Raw genomic sequence first — 27,863 nt, forward strand, 5'->3', positions numbered from 1 at the left:
GGACCATAATGGTAAAGGTGGAAATATTAGAGAACAGGAACAAGCACAATTAAGTACTCCATGTGTTCTTGTAATGCTCTTTAATTAATGCAGCAATCACATCTGGTTAACAGTAAGTCATGGAAGGAACGGTAAGAGGAGCACTCACAGGCTTCCTACTGCAAGGGCCTTTGCTTAAATTGCAGTGGTACATCCCCACTTTACTTTTTGTGCCCATTTCTCACATCACAGCTCCACAGATTGTTCTCTGGCTGTCTGAATTCTCTCTACCAACACCAATTTACCATTATATTGTCTTTCCTCATGCACAATTCAGCTCTATTTCAAAAGTCTTCACCATTCTTTCTCCCATCCCGACCCACATAGCTTCATTTGCATCCTGTAAGGCTGGATTTTTCCAGAAGAATAGAAATTTGATTAATTTTTATTAAGATGTGTATTTTTCCATTTGTATTGAAGGATAGTTGATTTACCATATTGCATTAGTTTCAGGTATATAGCAAAGTGATACAGATATATATATATATATATATATATATATATATATTATATACATAACATGTATATAATATATATATAATCTGAAAAGCATATATTATATATATAATTTAAAAAGCATATAATATATGCTTTTCAGATTATTTTCCACTATAGATAATTACAAGATATTAAATATAGCTCCCAGTGCTATACAGTACATCTCTATTGTTTATCCATTTTTTTTTTTTTTTTGCTTATCCATTTTATATAGTAGTTTGTATCTTCTAATCCCATACACTTAATTTATCCCCTCCCATTCCCCTTTGGTAACCATAAGTTTGTTTTCTATGTCTGTGAGTCTGTTTCTGCATTGTATATAGATTTATTTGTATTATTTTAGATTCCACATATAAGTGATATCATATAATATTTATCTTTCTCTTTCTGACTTACTTCACTTAGTATAATATTCTGTAGGTCCATCCATGTTGCTGCAAATGGCAACATTTCATTCTTTTTATGGCTAATATTCCATATAGATCTCCATAGTGGCTATGTCAATTTACATTCTCACCAATAGTGTAGGAAGTTCCCCTTTTTCCATATTCTATTCAGGACTGATTATTTGTAGACACTTTGATGATAGCCATTCTGACTAGTGTGAGGTGATACCTCATTGTGAGTTTGGTTGGTTTGCATTTCTTTAATAATTAGTGATGCTGAGCATATTTTCATGTGCCTGTTGGCCACCTGTATGTCTTCTCTGGAGAAATATCTACTTATGTCTTCTGCCTATTTTTTTAAAAATATTTATTTATTTATTTATTTATTTATTTTTGTCTGTGTTGGGTCTTCTGTGACAGTTGGGTTTTTGTGCGAGGGCTCTCTCTAGTTGCAGCGAGTGGGGGCCACTCTTCATCATGGTGCATGGGCCTCTCACTGTCGCGGCCTCTCTTGTTGCAGAGCACAAGCTCCAGACATGCAGGCTCAGTAGCTGTGGCTCATGGGCCTAGTTGCTCCGCGGCATGTGGGATCTTCCCAAACCAGGGATCGAACCCATGTCCCCCGCATTGGCAGGCAGATTCTCAACCACTGCACCACCAGGGAAGTCCCTGCCTATTTTTTGTTTGGATTGTTTTCTTTTGTTTTTGTTTTTGATATTGAGTTATATGAACTGTTTTATATTTTGGATATTAACCCTTTGTCAATCGCATCATTTGCAAACATTTTCTCACATTCTGTAGGTTGTCTTTTAGTTTTGTTAATGATTTTATTTTTTTGTGGAAAAGCTTTTAAGATTGATTAGGTCCCATTTGTTTATGTTTGCTTTTATTTAGTTTGCCTTGGGAGACTGATCTAAAAATATATTGCTATGAATTATGTCCAAGAAAGTTTGCTTATGTTCTCTTTTAAAAGTTTTATGGTTTCAGGCCTTATATTTAGGTCTTTAAAACATTTTGATTTTATTTTTGTATATGATGTGAGTGTTCTAATTTCAATGATTAACATGTATCTGTCCAACATTCCCAGCATCACTTGTTGAAGGGGCTATCTTTTCTCCATTGTATATTTTTGCCTCCTTTGTCATAGATTAATTGATCACAGGTGTGTGGGTTTATTTCTGGGATCTCTGTTCTATTCCATTGATCTATATGTCTAGTTTTGTGCCAATACCACACTGTTTCAATTAAAGTAGCTTTGTAGTATTGTCTGAAGTCTGGAAGGGTCATGCCTCCAGCTTTATTCTTTTTTCTGAGGATTGGTTTGGCAATTCTGGGCCTTTTGTGGTTGAATATAAATTTTAGGACTATTTGTTCTGGTTCTGTGAAAAATTTCATGGGTATTTTGACAGGGATCACATTAAATCTATAGATCGCTTTGGGTAATATGGCCATTTTAATTATTCTTCCAATCAAAGAGCATGGGATATCTTTACATTTCTATGAATAATCTTCAAATTCCTTTATCAATGTCTTATTGTTTTCAGTGTATAGGTTTTTCACCCTTTGATTAAGGTTATGCCTAGGTTTTTTAAATTTTTTGACACAATGTTAACAAGGATTTTTTTTAACATACTTATTGGCGTATAATCGCTTTACAATGGTGTGTTAGTTTCTGCTTTATAAAAAAGTGAATCAGTTATACATATACATATGTCCCCATATCTCTTCCTTCTTGCATCTCCCTCCCTCCCACCCTCCCTATCCCACCCCTCTAGGTGGTCACAAGCACCGAGCTGATCTCCCTGTGCTATGCGGCTACTTCCCACTAGCTATCTATTTTACATTTGGTAGTGTATATATGTCCATGCCACTCTCTCACTTTGTCACAGCTTACCCTTCACCCTCCCCATATCCTCAAGTCCATTATCTAGTAGGTCTGTGTCTTTATTTCCATCTTGCCACTAGGTCCTTCATGACTTTTTTTTCCCATAGATGCCATATATATGTGTTAGCATACTGTATTTGTTTTTCTCTTTCTGACTTACTTCATTCTGTATGACAGACTCTAACTCAATCCACCTCACTACAAATAACTCAATTTCGTTTCTTTTTATGGCTGAGTAATATTCCATTGTATATATGTGCCACATCTTAGTCATCCATTCATCTGTTGATGGAAACTTAGGTTGCTTCCATGTTCTGGCTATTGAAAATAGAGCTGCAATGAACATTTTGGTACATGACTCTTTTTGAATTATGGTTTTCTCAGGGTATATGCCCAGTAGTGGAATTGCTGGGTCGTATGGTAATTCTATTTTTAGTTTTTTAAGAAACCTCCATACTGTTCTCCATAGTGGCCGTACCAATTTACATTCCCACCAACAGTGCAAGAGGGTTCCCTTTTCTCTACACCCTCTCCAGGATTTATTGTTTGTATATTTTTTGATGATGGCCATTCTGAATGGTGTGAGATGATATCTCATAATAGTTTTGATTTGCATTTCTCTAATGATTGATAATGCTGAGCATTCTTTCATGTGTCTGTTGGCAATCTGTATATCTTCTTTGGAGAAATGTCTATTTAGATCTTCTGCTCATTTTTGGATTGGGTTGTTTGCTTTTTAATGTTGAGCTGCGTGTGCTGCTTGTAAATTTTGGAGATTACTCCTTTGTCAGTTGCATCATTTGCAATTATTTTCTCCCATTCTGAGGGTTGTCTTTTGGTCTGGTTTATGGTTTCCTTTGCTGTGCAAAAGCTTTTAAGTTTCATTAGGTCCCATTTGTTTATTTTTGTTTTTATTTCCATTTCTTGAGGAGCTGGGTCAAAAAGGATCTTGCTGTGATTTATGTCATAGAGTGTTCTGCCTATGTTTTCCTCTAAGAGTTTGATAGTGTCTGGCCTAACATTCAGGTCTTTAATCCATTTTGAGTTTATTTTTGTGTATGGTGTTAAGGAGTGATCTAATTTCATACTTTTATATGTACCTGTCCAGTTTTCCCAGCACCACTTATTGAAGAGGCTGTCTTTTCTCCACTGTATATGCTTGCCTGCTTTATCAAAGATAAGGTGACCATATGAGTGAGGGTTTAGCTCCGGGCTTTCTATCCTGTTCCATTGATCTATATTTCTGTTTTTGTGCCAGTGCCATACTGTCTTGATTACTGTAGCTTAGTGTAGTCTGAAGTCAGGGAGCCTGATTCCTCCAGCTCCATTTTTCGTTCTCAAGATTGCTTTGGCTATTCAGGGTTTTTGTGTTTCCATACAAATTGTGAAATTTTTTGTTCTAGTTCTGTGAAAAATGCCTGTGGTAGTTTGATAGGGATTGCATTGAATCTGTAGATTGCTTTGGGTAGTAGAGTCATTTTCACCATGTTGATTCCTACAATCCAAGAACATGGTATATCTCTCCATCTATTTGTATCATCTTTAATTTCTTTCATCAGTGTCTTATAATTTTCTGCATACAGGTCTTTTGTCTCCTTAGGTAGGTTTATTCCTAGATATTTTATTCTTTTTGTTGCAATGGTAAACGGGAGTGTTCTCTTAATTTCACTTTCAGATTTTTCATCATTAGTGTATAGGAATGCAAGAGATTTCTGTGCATTAATTTTGTATCCTGCTACTTTACCAAATTCATTGATTAGCTCTAGTAGTTTTCTGGTAGCATCTTTAGGATTCTCTACGTATAGTATCATGTCATCTGCAAACAGTGACAGCTTTACTTCTTCTTTTCAGATTTGGATTCCTTTTATTTCTTTTTCTTCTCTGATTGCTGTGGTTAAAACTTGCAAAACTATGTTGAATAATAGTGGTGAGAGTGGGCAACCCTGTCTTGCTCCTGATCTTAATGGAAATGGTTTCACTTTTTAACCATTGAGCATGATGTTGGCTGTGGGTTTGTCATATATGGCCTTTATTATGTTGAGGAAAGTTCCCTCTATGCCTACTTTCTGCAGGGCTTTTATCATAAATGGGTGTTGAATTTTGTCAAAAGCTTTCTCTGCATCTATTGAGATGATCATATGGTTTTTCTCCTTCAATTTGTTAATATGGTGTATCACGTTGATTGATTTGCGTATATTGAAGAATCCTTGCATTCCTGGAATACACCCCACTTGATCATGGTGTATGATCCTTTTAATGTGCTGTTGGATTCTGTTTGCTAGTATTTTGTTGAGGATTTTTGCATCTATGTTCATCAGTGATACTGGCTTGTAGTTTTCTTTCTTTGTGTCATCTTTCTCTGGTTTTGGTATCAGGGTGATGATGGCCTTGTAGAATGAGTTGGGGAGTGTTCCTCCCTCTGCAGTATTTTGGATGAGTTTGAGAAGGATAGGTGTTAGCTCTTCTCTAAATGTTTTATAGAATCCACCTGTGAAGCCATCTCGTCCAGAGCTTCTGTTTTTTGGAAGAATTTTAATCACAGTTTCAATTTCAGTGCTTGTGATTGGTCTGTTCATATTTTCTATTTCTTCCTGGTTCAGTCTCGGCAAGTTGTGCATTCCTAAGAATTTGTCCATTTCTTCCAGGTTGTCAATTTCATTGGCGTAGAGTTGCTTGTAGTAGTCTCATGATCATTTGTGTTTCTGCAGTGTCAGTTGTACTTCTCCTTTTTCATTTCTAATTCTATTGATTTGAGTCTTCTCCCCTTTTTCCTTGATGAGTTTGGCTAATGGTTTATCAATTGTGTTTATCTCCTCAAAGAACCAGCTTTTAGTTTTATTGATCTTTGCTATAGTTTCCTTCATTTCTTTTTCATTTATTTCTGACCTGATCTTTATGATTTCTTTCCTTCTGCTAACTTTAGAGTTTTTTTGTTCTTCTTTCTCTAATTGCTTTAGGAACAAGGTTAGGTTGCTTATTTGAGATGTTTCCTGTTTATAAGGTAGGATTGTATTGCTATAAACTTCTGTATTAGAACTGCTTTAGCTGCATCCCATAGGTTTTGGGTCATCGTGTCTCCATTGTCATTTGTTTCTAGGTATTTTTTGATTTCCCCTTTGATTTCTTCAGTGATCACTTCGTTATTAAGTAGTGTATTGTTTAGCCTCCATGTGTTTGTATTTTTTACAGATCTTTTCCTGTAATTGATATCTAGTCTCATAGCGTTGTGGTCAGAAAATATACTTGATACAATTTCAATTTTCTTAAATTTGCCAAGGCTTGATTTGTGACCCAAGATATGATCTATCCTAGTGAGTGTTCCATGAGCACTTGAGAAAAATGTGTATTCTGTTGTTTTTGGGTGGAATGTCCTATAAATATCAATTACATCCATCTTGTTTAATGTATCATTTAAAGCTTGTGTTTCCTTATTTATTTTCATTTTGGATGATCTGTCCATTGGTGAAAGTGGGGTGTTAAAGTCCCCTACTCTGATTGTGTTACTGTCGATTTCCTCCTTTATGGCTGTTAGCATTTGCCTTATTTATTGAGGTGCTCCTATGTTGGGTACATAAATATTTACAATTGTTATATCTTCTTCTTGGATCAATCCCTTGATCTTTATGTAGTGTCCTTCTGTGTCTCTTGTGATAGTCTTTATTTTAAAGTCTATTTTGTCTGATATGAGAATTGCTACTCCAGCTTTCTTTTGATTTCCATTTGCATGGAATATCTTTTTCCATCCCCTCACTTTCAGTCTGTATGTTTCCCTAGGTCTGAAGTGGGTCTCTTGTAGACAGTATATATACAGGTCTTGTTTTTGTATCCATTCAGCTAGTCTGTGTCTTTTGGTTGGAGCATTTAATCCATTTACATTTAAGGTAATTATCGTTATGTATTCTCCTATTCCCATTTTCTTAAATATTTTGGGTTTGTTATTATAGGTGTTCTCCTTCTCTTTTGTTTCTTGCCTAGAAAATTTCCTTTAGCATTTGTTGTAAAGCTGGTTTGGTGGTGCTGAACTCTCTCAGCTTTTGCGTGTCTGTAAAGATTTTAACTTCTCCATCAAATCTGAATGAGATCCTTGCTGGGTACAGTAATCTTGGTTGTAGGTTTTTCTCCTTCATCACTTTAAATATGTTCTGCCACTCCCTTCTGGCTTGCAGAGTTTCTGCTGAAAGATCAGCTTTTAACCTTATGGGGATTCCCTTGTGTGTTATTTGTTGTTTTCCTTTGCTGCTTTTAATATGTTTTCTTTATATATAATTTTTGATAGTTTGATTAATATATGTCTTGGCGTGTTTCTCCTTGGTTTTACCCGGTATGGGACTCTCTGTGCTTCCAGGACTTGATCAACTATTTCCTTTCCCATATTTGGGAAGTTTCCAACTATAATCTCTTCAAATATTTTCTCAGTCCCTTTCTTTTTCTCTTCTTCTTCTGGGACCCCTATAATTTGAATGTTGGTGTGTTTAATGTTGTCCCAGAAGTCTCTGAGTCTGTCCTCAGTTCTTTTCATTCTTTTTTCTTTATTCTGCTCTGCAGTAGTTATTTCCACTCTTTTATCTTCCAGGTCCCTTATCCGTTCTTCTGCCTCAGTTATTCCACTATTGATCCCTTCTAGAGTATCGTTAATTTCATTTATTTTGTTGTTCATCATTGTTTGTTTTCTCTTTAGTTCTTCTAGGTCCTTGTTAAATTCTTCTTGCATTTTCTCTATTCTATTTCCAAGATTTTGGATCATCTTTACTATCATTACTCTGAATTCTTTTTCAGGTAGACTGCCTATTTCCTCTTCATTTGTTAGGTCTGGTGTGTTTTGACCTTGCTCCTTTATCTGCTGTGTGTTTTTCTGTCTTCTCATTTTGCTTATCTTACTGTGTTTGGGCTCTCCTTTTTGCAGGCTGCAGGTTCGTAGTTCCCGTTGTCTTCAGTGTCTGTCCCCAGTGGCTAAGGTTGGTTCAGTGAGTTGGGTAGGCTTCCTGGTGGAGGGGACTAGTGCCTGTGTTCTGGTGGATGAGGCTGGATCTTGTCTTTCTTGTGGGCAGGTCCACGTCTGGTGGTGTGTTTGGGGATGTCTGTGGCCTTATTATGATTTTAGGCAGCCTGCTAATGGATGGGGCTGTGTTCCTGTCTTGCTAGTTGTTTGCCATAGGGCGTCCAGCACTGTAGCTTGCTAGTCGTTGAGTGAAGCTGGGTCTTGGTTTTGAGGTGGAGATCTCTGGGAGATTTTTGCCATTTGGTATTACGTGGAGCTGGGAGGTCTCTTGTGGACCAGTGTCCTGAAGTTGGCTCTCCCACCTCAGAGGCACAGCCCTGATGCCTGGCTGGAGCACCAAGAGCCTTTCATCCACACAGCATGAATAAAAGGGAGAAAAAATAGAAAGAAAGAGAAAAAAGTAAAATAAAATAAAATAAAGTAAGATAAAGTTATTAAATAAAAAATAAAAAATAATTATTAAAAAAATTTTTTTTGAAGTAAGGAAAAAGAAAAGAAAAAAACAAAACAAAAAAAAAAACCGATGGAAAGAACCCTAGGACAAATGGTGAAAGCAAAGCTATACAGACAAAATCTCACACAGAAGCATGCACATACACACTCACAAAAAGAGGAAAGGGGAAAAAATAATATACCTTGCTCCCAAAGTCCACCTCCTCAATTTGGGATGATTCATTGTCTATTCAGGTATTCCACAGATGCAGGTACATCAAGTTGATTGTGGAGTTTTAATCTGCTGCTTCTGAGGCTGCTGGGAGAAATTTCCCTTTCTCTTCTTTGTTCGCACAGGTCCAGGAGTTCAGCTTTGGATTTGGCCCCACCTCTGTGCATAGGTCACCTGAGGGCATGTGTTCTTTGTTCAGACAGGACAGAGTTGAAGGAGCAGCTGCTTCGGGGGCTCTGGCTCACTCAGGTCGGGGGAGGGAGGTGTACAGTGTGTGGGGCTAGCCTGCGGTGGCAGAGATCGGCGTCACGGTGCACCAGCCTTATGCGCACTGTGCGTTCTCCCTGGGACGTTGTCCCTGCATCACTGGACCCTGGCCGTGATGGGCTGCACAGGTTCCTGGGATGGGTGGTGTGGATAGTGACCTGTTCTTTCACACAGGTTTCTTGTTGGTGGCAGCAGCAGCCTTAGCGTCTCATGCCTGTCTCTGGGGTCCCTGCTGATAGCCGCGGCTCATGCCCGTCTCTGGAGCTCCTTTAAGCAGTGCTCTTAATCCCCTCTCCTCGCACACCAGGAAACAAATAGGGAAGAAAAAGTCTCTTGCCTCTTCGGCAGGTCCAGACCTTTTCCCGGACTCCCTCCCAGCTAGCTGTGGTGCACTAGCCCCCTTCAGGCTGTGTTCAAGCCACCAAATCCAGTCCTCTCCCTGGGATCTGACCTCTGAAGCCTGAGCCTCAGATCCCAGCTCCCACCCGCCCCTGCGGGTGAGCAGACAAGCCTCTCGGGCTGGTGAGTGCCGGTCGGCACCGATCCTCTGTGCAGGAACCTCTCTGCTTTGCCCTCCACACCCCTGTGTCTGTGCTCTCCTCTGTTGTGCTGAAGCTTCCCCCCTCCGCTACCAGCAGTGTCCGCCCGCGAAAGGGCTTCCTAGTGTGTGGAAACCTTTCCTCATTCACAGCTCCCTCCTACTGGTGCAGGTCCCGTCCCTATTCTTTTGTCTCTGTTTTTTCTTTTTTCTTTTGCCCTACCCAGGTACGTGGGGAGTTTCTTGCCTTTTGGGAGGTCTGAGGTTTTCTGCCAACGTTCAGTGGGTATTCTATAGGAGCAGTTCCACGTGTAGATGTATTTCTGATGCATCTGTGGGGAGGAAGGTGATCTCTGCATCTTACTCTTCCGCCATCTTCTCCTCTCTCCCCACAAGGATTTTTTTAAAATTTCTCTTTCTGATATTTTATTGTTAGTGTAAAAAAATACAACAGATTTCTGTATATTAATCTTGTATCCTGTTACTTTATTGCAATCATTTATTAGTTTTAATAATAGCTGTGTGGAGTCTTTTGGGTTCTCTATATAGAGTATCGTGTCACCTGCAAATAGTAAAAGTTTTATCCCCTCCCTTCCAATTTGGATACCATTTATTTCATTTTCTTGTCTGATTGCTGTGGATAGGACTTCCATTCCATTTTGAATAGAAGTGGTGAGAATGGGCATCCTTGTCTTCTTCCTGAACTTAGCAGGAAGGCTTTCATCAGCTTTGAGTATTAGGTCTGCTGTGTGTTTATCATAAATGGCTTTTATTAAGTTGAGATATGTTCCCTCTATACCCACGTTGCTAAGACTTTTTATCATTAATGGATGTTGAATTTTGTCAAATGCTTTTTCTATGTCTATTGAGATGATCATGTGGTTTTTGTCTTTCCTTTTGTTAATGTGGTGTATCACAATGATTGATTTGCATGTGTAGAACCATCCCTGTGATCTGAGAATGAATCCACCTTGATCATGGTATATAATCCTTTTACTGTACTGATGGATTTTTTTCCCTAATATGTTGTTGAGGATTTTTGCTTCTATCTTCATCAAAGATATTGGCTTATAATTTTTTGTAGTGTCTTTGGTTTTGGTATCAGGTTGATGGTGGCTACATAGAATGATTTTGGGAGTGTTCACTCTTCTTAGGTCTTTTGGAATAAATTGAGAAGGATAGGTGCAAGTTCTTTATATGTTTGGTAGAATTCCCCAGTGAATCCATGTAGTCTGGGACTTTTGCTGGCAAACAGTTTTTTTTTTTTTAATTACAGGTTTTATTTCACTTCTAGTGATCATTCTCTTCAAATTATCTGTTTCTTCTTGACTCAATTTTGGCAGGTTGTATGTTTCTAGAAACTTGTAGATTTCTTCCAAGTTCTCTAATTTGTTGACATGTAAGTGTTCATAGCATTGCCTTATGATTTTTTTTTTTGTATTTCTGTTGTATCAGTTTTTATTTCTTCTCTTTCATTTCTTATTTTATTCATTTGTTTCCTCTCTCTTTTCTTCTTGGTGAGCCTGGCTGGAAGTTTGTCAATTTTTTATATCTCTTGCAAAAACCACCTCTTAGTTTTATTGATCTTTTCTATTTTGTACCTCTATTTTATTTATTTCCTCTCTGATATTTATTATTTCCTCTTCTGCCTACTTTGGGTTTTGTTTGTTCTTCTTTTTCTAATTCTTTTAAGTGGTAGGTTAGGCTTTTTTATTTGAGGTTTTTCTTTTTTCTTGAAGAAGGCCTGTATTACTATGAACTTCCCTCTCAGAAACGCTTTTGCTGTATCCCATAGATTTTGTAAGGTTTTGTTTTCATTGTTGTTTGTCTCAAGGTATTTTCTGATTTCTTCTTTGATTTCATTGTTGACCCATTTGCTTTTTAGTAGCATGTTGTTTAGTCTCCATGTGTTCTTTTTTTCCCTGGTTTTCTTTTTCTGGTTGATTTCTAGTTTCTTACCATTGTAGTCAGAAAATAAGCTTGAAATAATTTCTATCCTCTTAAATTGGTTGAGGCATTTTTGGTGAACTAGTATGTGGTCTATCCTAGAGAACATTCCATATGTGCCTGAAAATAATGTGTATTGTGTTTTTGTTTTTGCTTTTTGTTTTGGATATATTGTTCTGTAGATATCAAGTAATTCTAACTTGTCTATTGTGTCATTGGGACCTCTATTGCATTATTGATTTTCTGTCTGGAAGATCTGTCCATTGATGTTAGTGGTGTGTTAAAGTCTATTACTATTATTGTATTATTGTCCATTTATCCATTTATATCTGTTAGTATTTGTTTTATATATTTATGGGCTTTTATAGTGGGTGCATATGTGTTAAAATGTGTAATATTCTCTTCTTGTATTGATCCCTTTATCATTATATAGTGTCCTTCTTTGTCTTTCTTTATGGGCTTTGTTTTAAAGCCTATTTTGTTTGGTATGAGTGTTGCTATCCCCACTTTCTTGTCATTTCCATTTGCATGAAATATCTTTTTCATCTCTTTACTTTCAATCTGTGTTTATCTTTTGCCCTGAAGTCAGTCTCTTGTAGGCAGCATAATGTAGGTTCTTGTTTTTCCTTCCAATCTGCCAATCTGTCACTCTATATCTTTTGATCAGAGCATTTAGTCCATTGACTTAAAATAACTATTGATTAGTGTGTATTTATTGGCATGTTAAACCTTGTTTTCCAGTTGATTTTGTAGGGTTTTTTTTTTTTTGTTGTTGTTGTTCCTTTCTTCTTCTTTTTATTTTTCCTTTTGTGGTATGATTTTTTTTCTTTTTTTTTTAATGCTTGAGTTCCTTTCTTTTTGGTTTGTGGTTACCCTGGTCTTCAAGTATGTTAAACCATAACTAAACTAACTTGCTTTAAACTGATAGTCATATAAGTTCAAACACATTCTAAAAGATCTGCACATTTTTACTTCCCTTCCCCACATTTGGTGATTTTGATATCCTATTTTATGTCTTTATGTCTATCCTTTTCTTGTTGATTATATTTATAATTGCTTTTACTGAAACTTTTTTATTGTTTTTTAATCTATGTACTGGTTTATTTAAGTGCTCTTCAATTCTTTTATATATTTGCCTTTCTTATTGTGATTGTTCCTTTCCTGTAGATTCTTGTTTCTTTCTATTTAGAGACTACCTTTCAATATTTCTTTTAGAGTAGGGTTAGTATTGCTGTATTCTTTTAGTTTTTGCTTGTCTGAGAAATTATTTATTTCTCCTTCTATTCTAAATGATGATCTTGCTGGGTAGAGTATCCTACATTGCAGGTTTTTCCCTTTCAAGACTCCCTTCTGGACACTCCCTTCTGGCCTGCAAAGTTTCTGCAGAGAAGTCATCCAATAGCCTTATGGGGGTTCCCTTGTAACTGACACTTTATTTTTGTCTTGCCAAGTTTAGAATCTTCTCTGTATCTTTAAATTTTACCATTTTAATTATGATGTGTTTTGATGTTTGTCTGTTTGGGTTCAGCTTGTTTGGGACCCTTTGTGATTCCTGTACCTGGATACCTGGTACCTGGTGTCTGGTATCCTTCTTTAGGTTTGGGAATGAATTTTTCAGCCATAATTTTTTCAAATACATTCCTGAGTGCCTTCTTTCTTCTTCTGAAACCCCTTTTATACATAGGTGTCATGATTCATATTATCCCATAGATTAATATATGTTGCTTTCTTTTTTATTTATTTATTTAATTTTTTCATTTGTCTTTCCGTCTGCTGTTCTATTTGAGTGATTTCCATTATTCTATCTTTCAGGTCACTTATGTGTTCTCCTGCATTATTTAGTCAGCTATTCATTGCTTCTAGATTGGTTTTTATCTCGGCAATTGATTGTCTAATTTTGATTTGTTCATCTTTATATTTTCTAGTTCCTTGTTACAGTGATCTGCATTTCTATCAATAATCTTTCTTAATACCTTTGGTGTTTTTATTACCTCCTTTTTGAACTTGGGGTCTAGTAGACTGCTGAGCTATTTGTCATTTTTTTTTTGTTTTTTTTTAATCTCAGGGGATTTCTCTTGTTCTTTAAATTGAGGTAGTCCCTCTGCTTTTTAATTTACTTAATTATCTCTGTCTCTTTGAAGTTAGGAGAAACAGTTATCTACTGTGGTCTTGAAGGGATATTTTTATGTGAGAACATCTCTGTGTAGACTGTGTGAGTCCAATATTTTTGGTATGAGGGCTGATTTTGGTATGGTTGCTAGCCATGTCTTTCTTCAGAAAGTGCTGACCACTATCCCCTTGATGGGACGTGTGGTTGGTGTTGTGGTGTCCAGAGCCTGAGGTGAATGTTGGGTAGGGTATCCTCTTTGCTTCATGGCTGTTACAGCCCTGGCAGGGGAGAGGTCTGCTCCCCAGTTGCTGGAGTATGTGCCCTGAGGGTCTGAATTGATGTCTCCATTGCCCTTGAGTGCATGCTCTGTACCAAAGGAAGTAACTGCTGAAGCAATTGAGGCCCATGTGTTCACAGCATATCTATGCACTGCTCACTCAGGCATCTGCAGTTCTACCCATGAGCAGCCCACAGTCATGTCCTTTTCTCTGTTGTGTTTTTCCAAGACCTAACGTTAGACTGTGGTGCAGAGTGGGCTGGTAGCAGGTACAACTGTGATGCAGCTGCAGGAATTGAGGTAGTTGTGCTGTCTCCTGGGACCTGGGCTGTCCCTGTGGCAGACCTCTCCCAGGACCTGTCCACCCCCGATCCAGCTTCAAGTTGCGGTATGGACTGAGCAGAGCCAGAGGGCTCCCACTGGGAAATGAATCACTGCATACTCCTCCCCAGTGGCTGTCCACCAAAGACATACATTTCTGTGGCCCCACCCTGCTGTGTGCCCCAACAAAGTCCACCACAGCTGGACCCGCCCCTTCCGTGCATGCTGAAAATAGGCTCTGAGGTTCAGCCCAGGCCAACTAGGCTGTGTCAGTGCAGCTATACTGAGTCCTCTTCCAGGTCCTGTTCACTGGAGATTCAGCACCTACCCACTTCACATACTAGTAGCCCCACCCAGTGTGTACTTGGGACTGGGAAGTGCAGTGAGGCAGTAGCTGCCAGTGGTGGTCTCTCTCCACCCTGATTTCTAACAAGCCAGAACATGTGCACTCCTCTTGAGCAGAGTCCAGGGCCCTCCAGCCCCTCTATTCATCCCAGCAGACCCCCCAGCATGCAAAGTTGTTCCCCTGTGTGGACCTTTCCTTCTTCACTGATCCCTCTCAGGTGTGCTGATCCCATCCTGAGGCCTTTTTTAAACTTGGTTTTCTGTGATAATTGTTTCACCTATAGATGTATTTTTTTATGTGTTTGTGAGGGAAGGGGAGCTCCACATCCTGCTACTCCACCATCTTCATCCTCCTCCGTGTTTTTTTTTTTTTTATTTTAAAGGATAACTGACAGATCCAAATTAATTATGTTTCATTAATCTCCAATTGTCTACACACTCACACTTGCAAATTTGCCTTTTGTATTTTATGACTGTTTCATCATCTTCGTATACCAGAAGAATAGGGCTCAATATATTGGTAACTATTTTTGGAAAAGTGCTTTCCTTAGGTCACATATTTATCTTTTTTTATAGCACTGGGTACGAGAACTATGTAGTGTTTCTTGCTACCACAGGTAAATTGTATAACCCTATAATAAGATCAATTTTTTTGCTTTTGAGTCAGGTCAAGAAATGCCTGATTCTTCCTGCATAACATTCTATTGAGGATTGTGTTATAATGAAGCTTTTGTCTCCTGTCAAGGAGACAAAAAGGACATCATTCTAAGGCACATGTGCAGCAAGGATCTGAGGAGCCTGTATACTTCATTTTGTATTGTGCAAAAGATAATTTTCATAAAAATTATCTAATCCTAGGCTTCCCAAATAACAGTATGTGGAATAGCTACATCAGAGTCACATGGGTAATTAGTTACAAAGTCAGATTCTTATTCTTCCATACCGATCTATTAAATAAGAATCGCTGAGGATGGGCCTTAGCAAACATTTAAAGAGGATAGGTAACTTTCTCAAAATGTCCCAGAAAATGAGTGGAGACAAGATTCAATTTCAGATCCGGTTGACTGCAAAGCTTACACTACTAACCTTATTATAGTGTCAGCAGAAATGATTGCCACAAGCTAAATTAAATGGGGCAGGCCTGAGTTGAAATTGAAACTGTGCACCTCAGATTGGGACTTGAACCCATGTGCCAGGACTCGAACCTGGCCAAAACTCAGATTGGGACTTGAACCCACGTAGCCAGGACTCGAACTTAGCCAGAACCCACAGTCTTCCAACTGAGATCACACACCTGGTTTCAGGACTTAATGAATCTCAGGTACTTGATGGCTCATCACAGAAAGAATTCAGTGAGAGACAAAGTGAAAGGTAAGAAGTGGATTTATTTAGAGAGAAACACACTCCACAGAGTGTGAGCCATCTCAGAAGGTGAGAAAGGCACCAGGGTATGAGGTTGTCAGTTTTTATAAGAGTGGGTAAATTCATAGGCTCATGAATGGGAGTATTCCAGCTATTTTAGGAAGAGGCAGGGATTTCCCGGAATAGGGTCACTGCCCCCTTTTTATCCTTATTAAGGTCAGTCTTGGAACTTTCATGGCAACTGTGGGTGTGTCATTTAGCTTGCTGATGTGAGCTTGCTGATGCTGAGGCTCAAGGTCTAGTGGAAAAAGTCAATTTGTCTGCCATCTTGGATCCATTTTGTTCTAATCAGTTTATGTCATGTCCTTGGGCTATGTCATTCTTTCAAAAGTTGTGCCCTGCCTCCTTCCCTCCTGTTTCAAAATGACAGGGAAAAAACTCAGTCCTAGTCCGAAACATTACTTCACTACTAGAGGAAGTGAGAAGATATACTGGCAGATATTTTTAATTGGATGATTATACTTTCTTTTTGAGAAAAATCATATTTTGAGTTGCCTGTAAAAATAAGGGTCAGATTAACCAAATAGTAGTTTTAGCCATGTAACCACAAAACAAAGGACATTTTATACTACTACATAATGTTCAAGGCTCAGTAAAAGATAAAAATTGGGGGTTCCAAGGTAAAATTTCAAGGGAAAATATACCATTAAATTTACTAAAATATAATTTTTTTTCTTTTCTTCTGTGGTCTCTCTTTGGACTTGTTTAGGTGTTTTTTATCTGCTACTTGTTGTTGTTATGAGTAAAGAAAAATTTATGTTTAAATTATTAGCATAAATTATACCATTCATTTTTGTATTGTGCAAGGCAGTTTAAATAGAGATATAAATTTTATGTGGAATCATATATATTACTCAGTTATTATTTTATATCTTGTACAGACATATGTATTTTTTTCTTAACAGAGCAGTGGAAATACTGCACAAAACTACCTTAAATGCTTTGATTTGACTTTCTGATAGGCATACATTCTACCAACACTCTCTATTTTGGGCTTCCTGATGCATAAGAAAGGACTGAAAAGATAAGGATCTATGGATTGCCCTATCTTTCCATTTTAAACTATGTCATCATTTTCAGTAAGTGTGGTTGGCTAACACAAGGAAATAACATGAGTAAGAAAGAATATAAGGTTCCATGGTTGTTCTTGTTTCATAGAACATCATTTCCTTCTTTCTGTGTTTGAAGCAAGTTCTGGTGTGAAAGGAAAGTGTGGTCCTTAGGGTCTGTCTGTGGCCAAGTTTACTCATTCATAGTAATGTAGCTCACTTACCTTATACTTTCCTTGAGAATTACAGACCTCCCACACATTGTGGGTCCACCAGAATTCTGTACTCATGAGGTACCACAATAGCTATATGCAAAAGTGTTGGCAAGAAACAGTAAACACGCATAGTGTGCGTATTTCTTCTGCTCACAAATATGCTTTATTGTCTTATTAAACTTCAGTTAGAAAACACAATTCTGAGATAAAATTATTAAGTCACTGATAGCAGACCTTTAAATCAACTATAGCATCCTTCTGTGCATGGAGCCCTGTACAATTGCATAGGTTGCACACCCATGATGCAAACTGTGTGTATGTATGAAACCATGAGAAATAACTTTCTCTTAGAAGAATTTGGGGTTAGAGCTCTTTATGGCTTTATCATTAGTTTCACAACTTCTATGCTGGACAAATGACAGAAGAATAAATTAAATATAGATTAATCTCCAAATTCAGGAAATAAAGGATCTAGTCATTCTACAAATATTTGTACCTACTTTTCATAAATATGCTGTATGCTACAAATTATGGGGAGACACAGAGATATAACATTCTTCCTTCAAGATGCTTATAGTTTAATGGGTCTACCAGACCTCTTTAAAGCATATTGGATACAAAACAGAACAAACTGAATGTTATTCTAGAGATGTGAAACCACCAAATAATATTTATTACAAGAATAAATAAATAAATTCTGTATTTGTGGATTGGAATAGCTTCATAGAAGAGGTGCAATATTTGAGGTAACATTAAAGGATTTGGATAAACTGAGTCAATGGAAGGCATTCTGAGTCAACAGAAGAGGATGAATAAAGGGACATCATGTGGTGGAAAATGGAACATCAATCTATGTGACAAGAGGTATGTAGTGCAGTGGAGTATGCTAGTCAGCTCAGGCTGCCATAATAAAATACTGTAGACAGGCAACTTAAATGACAGATTTGTTTTCTCACAGTTCTGGAGGCTGTGAAGTCCAGATGAATGTGCCAGGTAATTCAGTTCCTGGTGAGAGCTGTCTTCTTGACTAGAGAGGGAGAAAGTGAGCAACATTTCTGGTGTCTCTTCTCATAAGTGCACTAATCCCATCATGAGAGTCCCACACTTATGACCTCATTTAACCCTAATTACCTCCAAAAGATCCCCATCTCCATATCGTCACTTGGGGCATAGGGCTTCAACATATGAATTTTGTAGGAACACAAATATTCAGTCCATAATACTTCATTCTTTAGCCTCCTAAATTTCAGGTCCTTGTCATATGCAAAAGACATGAATTCCATTTCAACAGCCCAGAAAGTCTTAACTGATTCCAGCATCATATCTAAAGTCTAAAGCCCAAAGTCTCATTCAAGCCTCATACAAACCGTGGGTGAGAGTAGAGGGGTGATTCATCCTTACTTAAAATTTCTCTTCACCAGGACGGCTTCAAGGTGGCAGAAGAGTAAGATGTGGAGATCACCTTCCTCCCCACAAATACATCAGAAATACCTCTACATGTGGAACAGCTCCTACAGAACACCTACTGAATGCTGGCAGAAGACCTCAGACCTCCCAAAAAGCAAGAAACTCCCCACGTACCTGGGTAGGGCAAAAGAAAAAGAAAAAACAGAGACAAAAGAATAGGGATGGGACCTGCACCAGTGGGAGGGAGCTGTGAATGAGGAAAGGTTTCCACACACTAGGAAGCCCCTTCGTGGGCAGAGACTGCGGGTGACGGATGGGGGAAGCTTCAGAGCCATGGAGGAGAGCACAGCAACAGGGGTGCAGAGGGCAAAGCGGAGAGATTCCCGCACAGACGATCGGTGCTCACCAGCACTAACCAACCAGAGAGGCTAGTCTGCTCCTCCGCCAGGGCAGGCGGTGGCTGGGAGTTGAGGCTGGGGCTTCGGAGCTCAGATCCCAGGGAGAGGACTGGGGTTGGCTGCGTGAACACAGCCTGAAGGGGCTAGTGCGCCACAGCTAGCCGGAAAGGAGCCTGGGAAAAAGTCTGGAGTTGCCGAAGAGGCAAGAGACTTTTTCTTGCCTCTTTGTTTCCTGGTACGCGAGGAGAGGGGATTAAGAGCGCCACTTAAAGGAGCTCCAGAGACAGGCATGAGCCCCAGCTATAAGCGCAGACCCCAGAGACAAGCACGAGATGCTAAGGCTGCTGCTGCAGCCACCAAAATCCCTGTGTGCAAGCACAGGTCACTCTCCACACCTCCCCTCCCAGAAGTCTGTGCAGCCCGCCACTGCCAGGGTCCCGTGATCCAGGGACAACTTCCCCAGGAGAACACACAGCGTGCCTCAGGCTGGTACAAAATCACGTCTGCCTCTGCTGCCGCAGGCTCGCCCCGCACTCCATACCCTTCCCACCCCTGGCCTGAGTGAGCCAGAGCCCCCGAATCAGCTGCTCCTTTTACCCTGTCCTGTCTGAGGGAAGAAGAGATGCCCTCAGGTGACCTACACGCAGAGGTGGGTCCAAATCGAAAGCTGAACACCAGGAGCTGTGTGAACAAAGAAGAGAAAGGGAAATTTCTCCCAGCAGCCTCAGGAGCAGCGGATTAAATCTCCACAATCAACTTGATGTACCCTGCATCTGTGGAATACGTGAATAGACAACGAATCATCCCAAATTGAGGAGGTGGACTTTGGGAGAAAAAATATATATATATATATATATTTTTTCCCTTTTTCCCTTTTTGTGAGTGTGTATGTGTATGCTTCTGTGTGTGATTTTGTCTGTATAGCTTTGTTTTACAATTTGACCTAGCATCCTGTCTGTCTGTTATTTTGTTTGTTTTTTTGTTTTTACTATAGTTTTTAGCACTTGTTACCACTGCTGGATTTGTTTTTTGGCTACGTTGCTCTCTTTTTTCTTTCTTTCTTTTTTTTTATTACTTAGAAAAAGTATTTTAATAATTATTTTTATGTTAAAAACTTTATATTCTTTATTTTAATTTAATTTGCCTTCTTCTATCTTTCTTTTTCTCTCTTTTATTTTGACCTGTGTGGATGGCAGGCTCATGGTGCTCCAACCAGGCATCAGGACTGTGCCTCTGAGGTGGGAGAGCCAAGTTCAGGACACTGGTCCACAAGAGACCTCCCAGCTCCACGTAATACCAAATGGTGAAAATCTCCCAGAGATCTCCATCTCAATGCCAAGACCGAGCTCCACTCAATGACCAGTAAGCTAGAGTGCTGGACACTATATACCAAACAACCAGCAAGACAGGAACATAACCACATCCTTTTGCAGAGAGGCTACCTAAAATCACAATAAGGCCACAGAAACCCCAAAACACACCACCAGATGTGGACCTGCCCACTAGAAAGACAAGATCCAGCCTCATCCACCAGAACACAGGCACCAGTCCCCTCCACCAGGAAGCCTACACAACCCACTGAACCAACCTTAGCCACTGGGGACAGACACCAAAAACAACTGGAACTACGAAACTGAAGCCTGTGAAAAGGAGACCCCAAACACAGTAAGTTAACCAAAATGAGAAGACGAAGAAACACACAGCAGATGAAGGAGCAAGGCAAAAACCCACAAGGCCTAATAAATGAAGAGGAAATAGGCAGTTTACCTGAAAAAGAATTCAGAATAATGTTAGTAAAGATGATCCAAAATCTTGGAAATAGAATGGAGAAAATAGAAGAAATGTTTAACAAAGACCTAGAATAACTAACGAGCAAAGAAACAGTGATGAACAACACAATAAATGAAATTAAAAATTCTCTAGAAGGGATCAATAGAAGAATAACTGAGGTAGAAGAACGGAAAAGTGACCTGGAAGATAAAATAGTGGAAATAATTACTGCAGAGCAGAATAAAGGAAAAAGAATGAAAAGAATTGAGGAACATCTCAGAGACCTCTGGGACAACATTAAATGCACCAACATTCGAGTTATAGGGGTCCCAGAAGAAGAAGAGAAAAAGAAAGGGACTGAGAAAATATTTGAAGTGATTATAGTTGAAACTTCCCTAATATGGGAAAGAAAATAGTTAATCCAGCCCAGTAAACACAGAAAGTCCCATACAGGATAAATCCACGGAGAAACACACCAAGATACATATTAATCAAACTATCAAAAATTAAATATAAAGAAAACATATTAAAAACAGCAAGGGAAAAACAACAAATAACACACAAGGGAATCCCCATAAGGTGAACAGCTGAACTTTCAGCAGAATCTCTGCAAGCCAGAAGGGAGTGGAAGGATATACTTAAAGTGATGAAGGAGAAAAACCTACAACCAAGACTACTCTACCCAGCAAGGATCATATTTAGATTTGGCAGAGAAATTAAAAGCTTTGCAGACGAGCAAAATGTAAGAGAATGCAACACCACCAAACCACCTTTACAACAAATGGTATAGGAACTTCTCTAAGCAGGAAACAGAAGAGAAGGAAAAGATCTACAATAGCAAACCCAAAACAATTAAGAAAATGATAATAGGAACATACATATGGATAATTACCTTAAGTGTAAATGGATTAAATGCTCCAACCAAAAGACATGGACTGGCTGAAAGGATACAAAAACTAGACCCATATATATGCTGTCTACAAGAGACCCACTTCAGACCAAGGGACACATACAGATTGAAAGTGAAGGTATGGAAAATGATATTCCGTGCAAATGGAAATCAAGAGAAAGCTGGAGTAGCAATTCTCATATCAGAAAAAATAGACTTTAAAACAAAGACTATTACAAGAGACAAAGAAAGACACTACATGATGATCAAGGGATCAATCCAAGAAGAAGATATAACAATTGTAAATATTTATCCACCCAACATAGGAGCACCTCAATACATAAGGCAAATGCTAACAGCCATAAAAGAGGAAATCAACAGTAACACAATCATAGTAGAGGACTTTAACACCCCACTTTCACCAATAGACATATCATCCAAAATGAAAATAAATAAGGAAACACAAGCTTTAAATGATACATTAAACAAGATGGACTTAATTGATATTTATAGAACATTCCATCAAGAAACAACAGACTACACATTCTTCTCAAGTGCTCATGGAACATTCTCCAGGATGGATCATATCATGGGTCAAATATCAAGCCTTGGTAAATTTAAGAAAACTGAAATTGTATCAAGTATCTTTTCCGACCACAATGCTATGAGACTAGATATCAATTACAGGAAAAAATCTGCAAAAAATACAAACACTTGGAGGCTAAACAATCCACTATTCTAATAACCAAGAGCTCACTGATGAAATCAAAGAGGAAATAAAAAATACATAGAAATATATGACAATGAAAACACGATGATCCAATACCTATGGGATGCAGCAAAAACAGTTCTAAGAGGGAAGTTTATAGCAATACAATCCTACCTTAAGAAACAAGAAACATCCCAAATAAACAACCTAGCCTTACTCCTAAAACAATTAGAGAAAGAAGAAAAAAATACCCGAAAGTTAGCAGAAGGAAAGAAATCATAAAGATCAGATCAGAAATAAATGAAAAAGAAATGAAGGAAATGATAGCAAAGGTCAATAAAACTACAAGCTGATTCTTTGAGAAGATAAACAAAATTGATAAACCATTAGCCAGACTCATCAAGAAAAAAAGGGAGAAGACTCAAATCAATAGAATTAGAAATGGAAAAGGGGAAGTAACAACTGACACTGCAGAAATACAAAGGATCATGAGAGATTACTACAAGCAACTACATGTCAATAAAATGTACAACCTGGAAGAAATGGACAAATTCTTAGAAATGCAAAACCTTCTGAGAATAAACCAGAAAGAAATAGAAAATATGAGCAGACCAATCACAAGCACTGAAATTGAAAGTGTGATTAAAAATCTTCCAACAAAATAAAAGCCCAAGACCAGATGGCTTCACAGGCGAATCCTATCAACATTTAGAGAAGAGCTAACACCTATCCTTCTCAAAGTCTTCCAAAATATAGCAGAGGTAGGAACACTCCCAAACTCATTCTATGAGGCCACCATCACCCTGATACTAAAACCAGACAAATATGTCACAAAGAAAGAACACTATAGGCCAATATCACTGATTAACTTAGATGCAGAAATCCTCAACAAAATAATAGCAAACAGAATCCAACAGCACGTTAAAAGGATCATGCAACATGATCAAATGGGGTTTAACCCAGGAATGCAAGGATTCTTAAATATACGCAAATCAATCAATGTGATAAAACATATTAACAAATTGAAGGAGAAAAAACATATGATGATCTCAAAACATGCAGAAAAAGCTTTTGACAAAATTCAACACCCATTTATGATAAAAACCCTCCAGAAAATAAGCATAGAGGGAACTTTCCTCAACATAATAAAGGCCATATATTACAAAGCCACAGCCAACATCGTCCTCAATGGTGAAAAACTGAAACTATTGGGCTTCCCTGGTGGCGCAGTGGTTGAGAGTCTGCCTGCAGGTGCAGGGGACGGGGGTTCGAGCCCTGGTCTGGGAGGATCCCGCATGCCATGGAGCAGCTGGGCCTGTGAGCCACAATTGCTGGGCCTGCGTGTCTGGAGCCTGTGCTCTGCGACAGCGAGAGGCCCGTGCACCGCGATGGGGGGTGGCCCCCGCTTGCCGCGGCTGGAGAGAGCTCTCGCACAGAAGCGAGGACCCAACGCAGCCATGAATTAAATAAATAAATAAATAAAAATTAACAGAAATTTAAAGGAAAAAAACTGAAACTATTTCCACTAAGATCAGGAACAAGACAAGGTTGCCCACTCTCACCACTATTATTCAACATAGTTTTGGAAGTGTTAGCCACAGCAATCAGAGAAGAAAAAGAAATAAAAAGAATCCAAATCGGAAAAGAAGAAATAAAGCTGTCACTGTTTGCAGATGACATGATACTATAAATAGAGAATCCTAAAGATGCTACCAGAAATCTACTAGAGCTAATCAATGCATCTGGTAAAGTAGCAGGATACAAAATTAATACACAGAAATCTCTTGCATTCCTATACACTAATGATGAAAAATCTGAAAGTGAAATTAAGAAAACACTCCCATTTACCACTGCAACAAAAAGAATAAAATATCTGGGAATAAACCTACCTAAGGAGACAAAAGACCTGTATGCAGAAAATTATGACACTGATGAAAGAAATTAAAGATGATAGAAATAGATGGAGAGATATACCATGTTCTTGGATTGGAAGAATCAACATTGTGAAAATGACTCTATTAGCCAAAGCAATATACAGATTCAATGCAATCCCTATCAAACTACCACTGGCTTTTTCCACAGAATTAGAACAAAAAAAATCACAATTTTTATGGAAACACAAAAGATCCCGAATAGCCAAATCAATCTTGAGAAAGAAAGACGGAGCTGGAGGAATCAGGCTCCCTGACTTCAGACTACACTACAAAGCCACAGTAATCAAGACAGTATGGTACTGGCACAAAAACAGAAATATAGATCAATGGAACAGGATAGAAAGCCCAGAGATAAATGCAGGCACATATGGTCACCTTATCTTTGATAAAGGAAACAAGAATATACAGTGAAGAAAAGACAGCCTCTTCAATAAGTGGTGTTGGGAAAACTGGGCAGCTACATGTAAAAGAATGAAATTAGAACACTCCTTAACTCCATATACAAAAATAAGCTCAAAATGGATTAAAGACCTAAATGTAAGGCCAGACACTATCAAACTCATAGAAGAAAAGATAGGCAGAACACTCTATGACATAAATCACAGCAAGATCCTTTTTGACCCATCTCCTAGAGAAATGGAAATAAAAGCAAAAATAAACAAATGGGACCTAATGAAACTTAAAAGCTTGCAGCAAAGGAAACCATAAACAAGACGAAAAGACAACCTTCAGAATGGGAGAAAATATTTGCAAATGAAGTAGCTGACAGAGGATTAATCTCCAAAATGTACAACCAGCTCATGCAGCTCAATATCAAAAAATCAAACAACCCAATCCAAAAATGGGCAGAAGACCTAAATAGACATTTCTCCAAAGAAGATATACAGATTGCCAATAAACACATGAAAGAATGCTCAACCTCATTAATCATTAGAGAAATGCAAATAAAAACTACTATGAGATATCATCTCACACTCGTCAGAATGGCCATCATCAAAACATGTACAAACAATAAATGCTGGAGAGGGTTTGGAGAAAAGGGAACACTCTTGCACTTTTGGTGGGAATGTAAATTGATGCAGCCACTATGGAGAACAGAATGGAGGTTCCTTAAAAAACTAAAAGTAGAACTACCATATGACCCAGCATTTCCACGCCTGGGCATATACCCTGGGAAAACCATAATTCAAAAATAGTCATGTACCAAAATGTTCATTGCAGCTCTATTTACAATAGCCAGGACATGGAAGCAACCTAAGTGTCCATCAACAGATGAATGGATAAAGAAGCTGTGGTGCATATATACAATGGAATATTACTCAGCCATAAAAAGAAATGAAATTGAGTTATTTGTAGTGAGGTGGATGGACCTAGAGTCTGTCATACAGAGTGAAGTAAGTCAGAAAGGGAAAAACAAATACCGCATGGTAACACATATATATGTAATCTAAAAAAGAAAAAAAAAAGCAACTAAACAAACAAACATTGTCATGAAGAACCTATGGGTGTGACGGGAATAAGGACATAGACCTATTAGAGAATGGACTTTAAGATACGGGGAGGGGGAAGGGTAAGATGGGACAAAGTGTGAGAGTGGCATGGACATTTATACACTGCCAAACGTAAGATACATAGCTAGTGGGAAGCAGCCGCATAGCACAGGGATGTCAGCTCCGTGATTTGTGACCACTTAGAGAGGTGGGATAGGGTGGGTGGGAGGGAGGGAGGCTCAAGAGGGAAGAGATATGGGGACATATGTATATGTGTAACTGATTCACTTTGTTTTAAAGCAGAATCTAAGACACCATTGTAAAGCAATTTTACTCCAATAAAGTTATTTAAAAAAATGAATAACAATTAGTAAAGCAAATGCAATATGGCTTACCCTATTACATTTTTTTTCTCTTCAGCTATGAACTTGTGAAATGAGATAAGCTATGTGCTTCCATAGTATATTGGTGGATAAACATATACGAAAAATTATAGGATTGAAATTTCCATTCCAAGAGAGAGAAATTGGAAAGAAGAAAGGGAATGTGGGTCCGAAGCAAGTCTCAAACCTAACAAGGCAAATTCCATTGGATCATTTATTTTCTTCAATTTTTATTGAGATATAATTGACATACAGCACTGTGTCAATTTAAGGTATACAGCATAATGATGTGACTTATGTGTATCATGAAATGATGACCACAATAAACTTAGTGAACATCTATCATTTCATATAGATACAAAATTTTAGAAAAAGAGAAAATTTTCCTTGTGAAGATAACACTTAGTATTTACTCTCTTAACAGCTTTCCTATATAATATACAGCAGTGTTAATTATAATTATCACATTGTAAATTACATCCCAGAAATTATCTTATAATTGGAAGTTTGTAACTTTTGAATACCTTCATCCAATTCTTCCTCCCCACAATCCCCACCTCTGGTAACCACAAATCTGATCTGCTTTTCTATGAGTTTATTTATTTTTTTAAAATTATAACTGACTTACCGCACTGTGTTATAAAACACAGCATAGCAATTCAATATTTCAATATATTTCAAAATGATCAGCATAATTCTAGCTACCATCTGTCAACTTATAAAGATATTACACGTTATAGAATATATTCCCCACACTGTACATTTCATACTGATGACTCACTTATTTTCTATCTAAAATTATGTCCCTCTATCTCCCTCACCTATTTCTCTCCTCCCCTCACCATTTCCCCTTCTGCAATCAGCTGTTTGTTCTCTGAATCTATCACTCTGTTTTATTCTTTGCATATAGCTGTCCAGTTGTCCCAACATCATTTATTAAAGAGGCTTTCTTTTCCCCACTATATATTCTTCCCTTCTTTGTTATAGATTAATTGCCCATTTAAGTGTGGGTTCAATTCTGGGCTCTGTATTTGGTTCTATTTATCTATGTGCCTGTTTTTGTGCTGGTATCATATTTTTTTATTACTGCAGCTTTGTAGTACAGTTTGAAATTGATACCTGCAACTTTGTTCTTCTTCCTCAAGATTGTTTTGACTATTCAGGATCTTTTGTGTTTCCATACTATAAATTTTAGAATTATTTGTTCTAGTTCTCTAAAGAATGCCATTGGAATTTTGATATTAATTGCACTGAATCTGTAGATTGCCTTGGGTAGTATGGTCATTTTAACAATATCAATTCTACCAATCCATGTGCAGGGTATATATTTCCATTTGTTAGGGTTGTTCAATTTATTTCATAAGTGTCTTACATTTTTCCAAGTACAGGTTATTCTTTTTGATGCAATTGTAAATTGGATCGTTTCTTAATTTATCTTTCTGACAGTTTGTTTTTGATGTATAGAAACACAACACATTTCTGTATATTAATTTTGTATTCTGTAACTTTATTGAATTCATTGATGAGTTCTAGGGGTTTTTTGGTGGCCTCTTTAGGATTTTATATGCATAGTATCATGTCACCTGCAAACAGTGACAGTTTCACTTCTTTTCCAATTTTGAATTCCTCTTATTTCTTTTACTTCTCTGATTCCTGTGAGTACGACTTCCATTATTGTGTTGAATAAAACTGGTGACCGTGGGCATCCTTGCTGTTTCTGATCTTAGAAGAAATGCTTCCAAATTTTCACCATTGAGTATGATGTTAGCTGTGATCTTGTCATAGATGATCTTTATTATGTTGATCTTTATTATACCCACTTTGTTGAGTTTTATCATGAATGGATGTTGAATTTTTTTCAAAAACTTTTTATGTGTCTATTGAGATGATCATGATTTTTATTTTTCAATTTGTCAATGTG

The 27,863-nt window shown here is 37.9% G+C and overlaps 1 long non-coding RNA gene across 1 annotated transcript in view; it reads left to right on the forward strand.

Annotated features, from left to right (window-relative positions):
* Positions 1-27,863, forward strand: part of LOC309620854 — a 263,177-nt gene that overhangs the window by 200,036 nt on the left and 35,278 nt on the right. The window lies entirely within an intron of this gene.

The sequence above is a fragment of the Balaenoptera borealis genome (assembly GCF_965194805.1).
Source record: "Balaenoptera borealis genome assembly, chromosome: X".
NCBI classification, from domain to species: domain Eukaryota; kingdom Metazoa; phylum Chordata; class Mammalia; order Artiodactyla; family Balaenopteridae; genus Balaenoptera; species Balaenoptera borealis.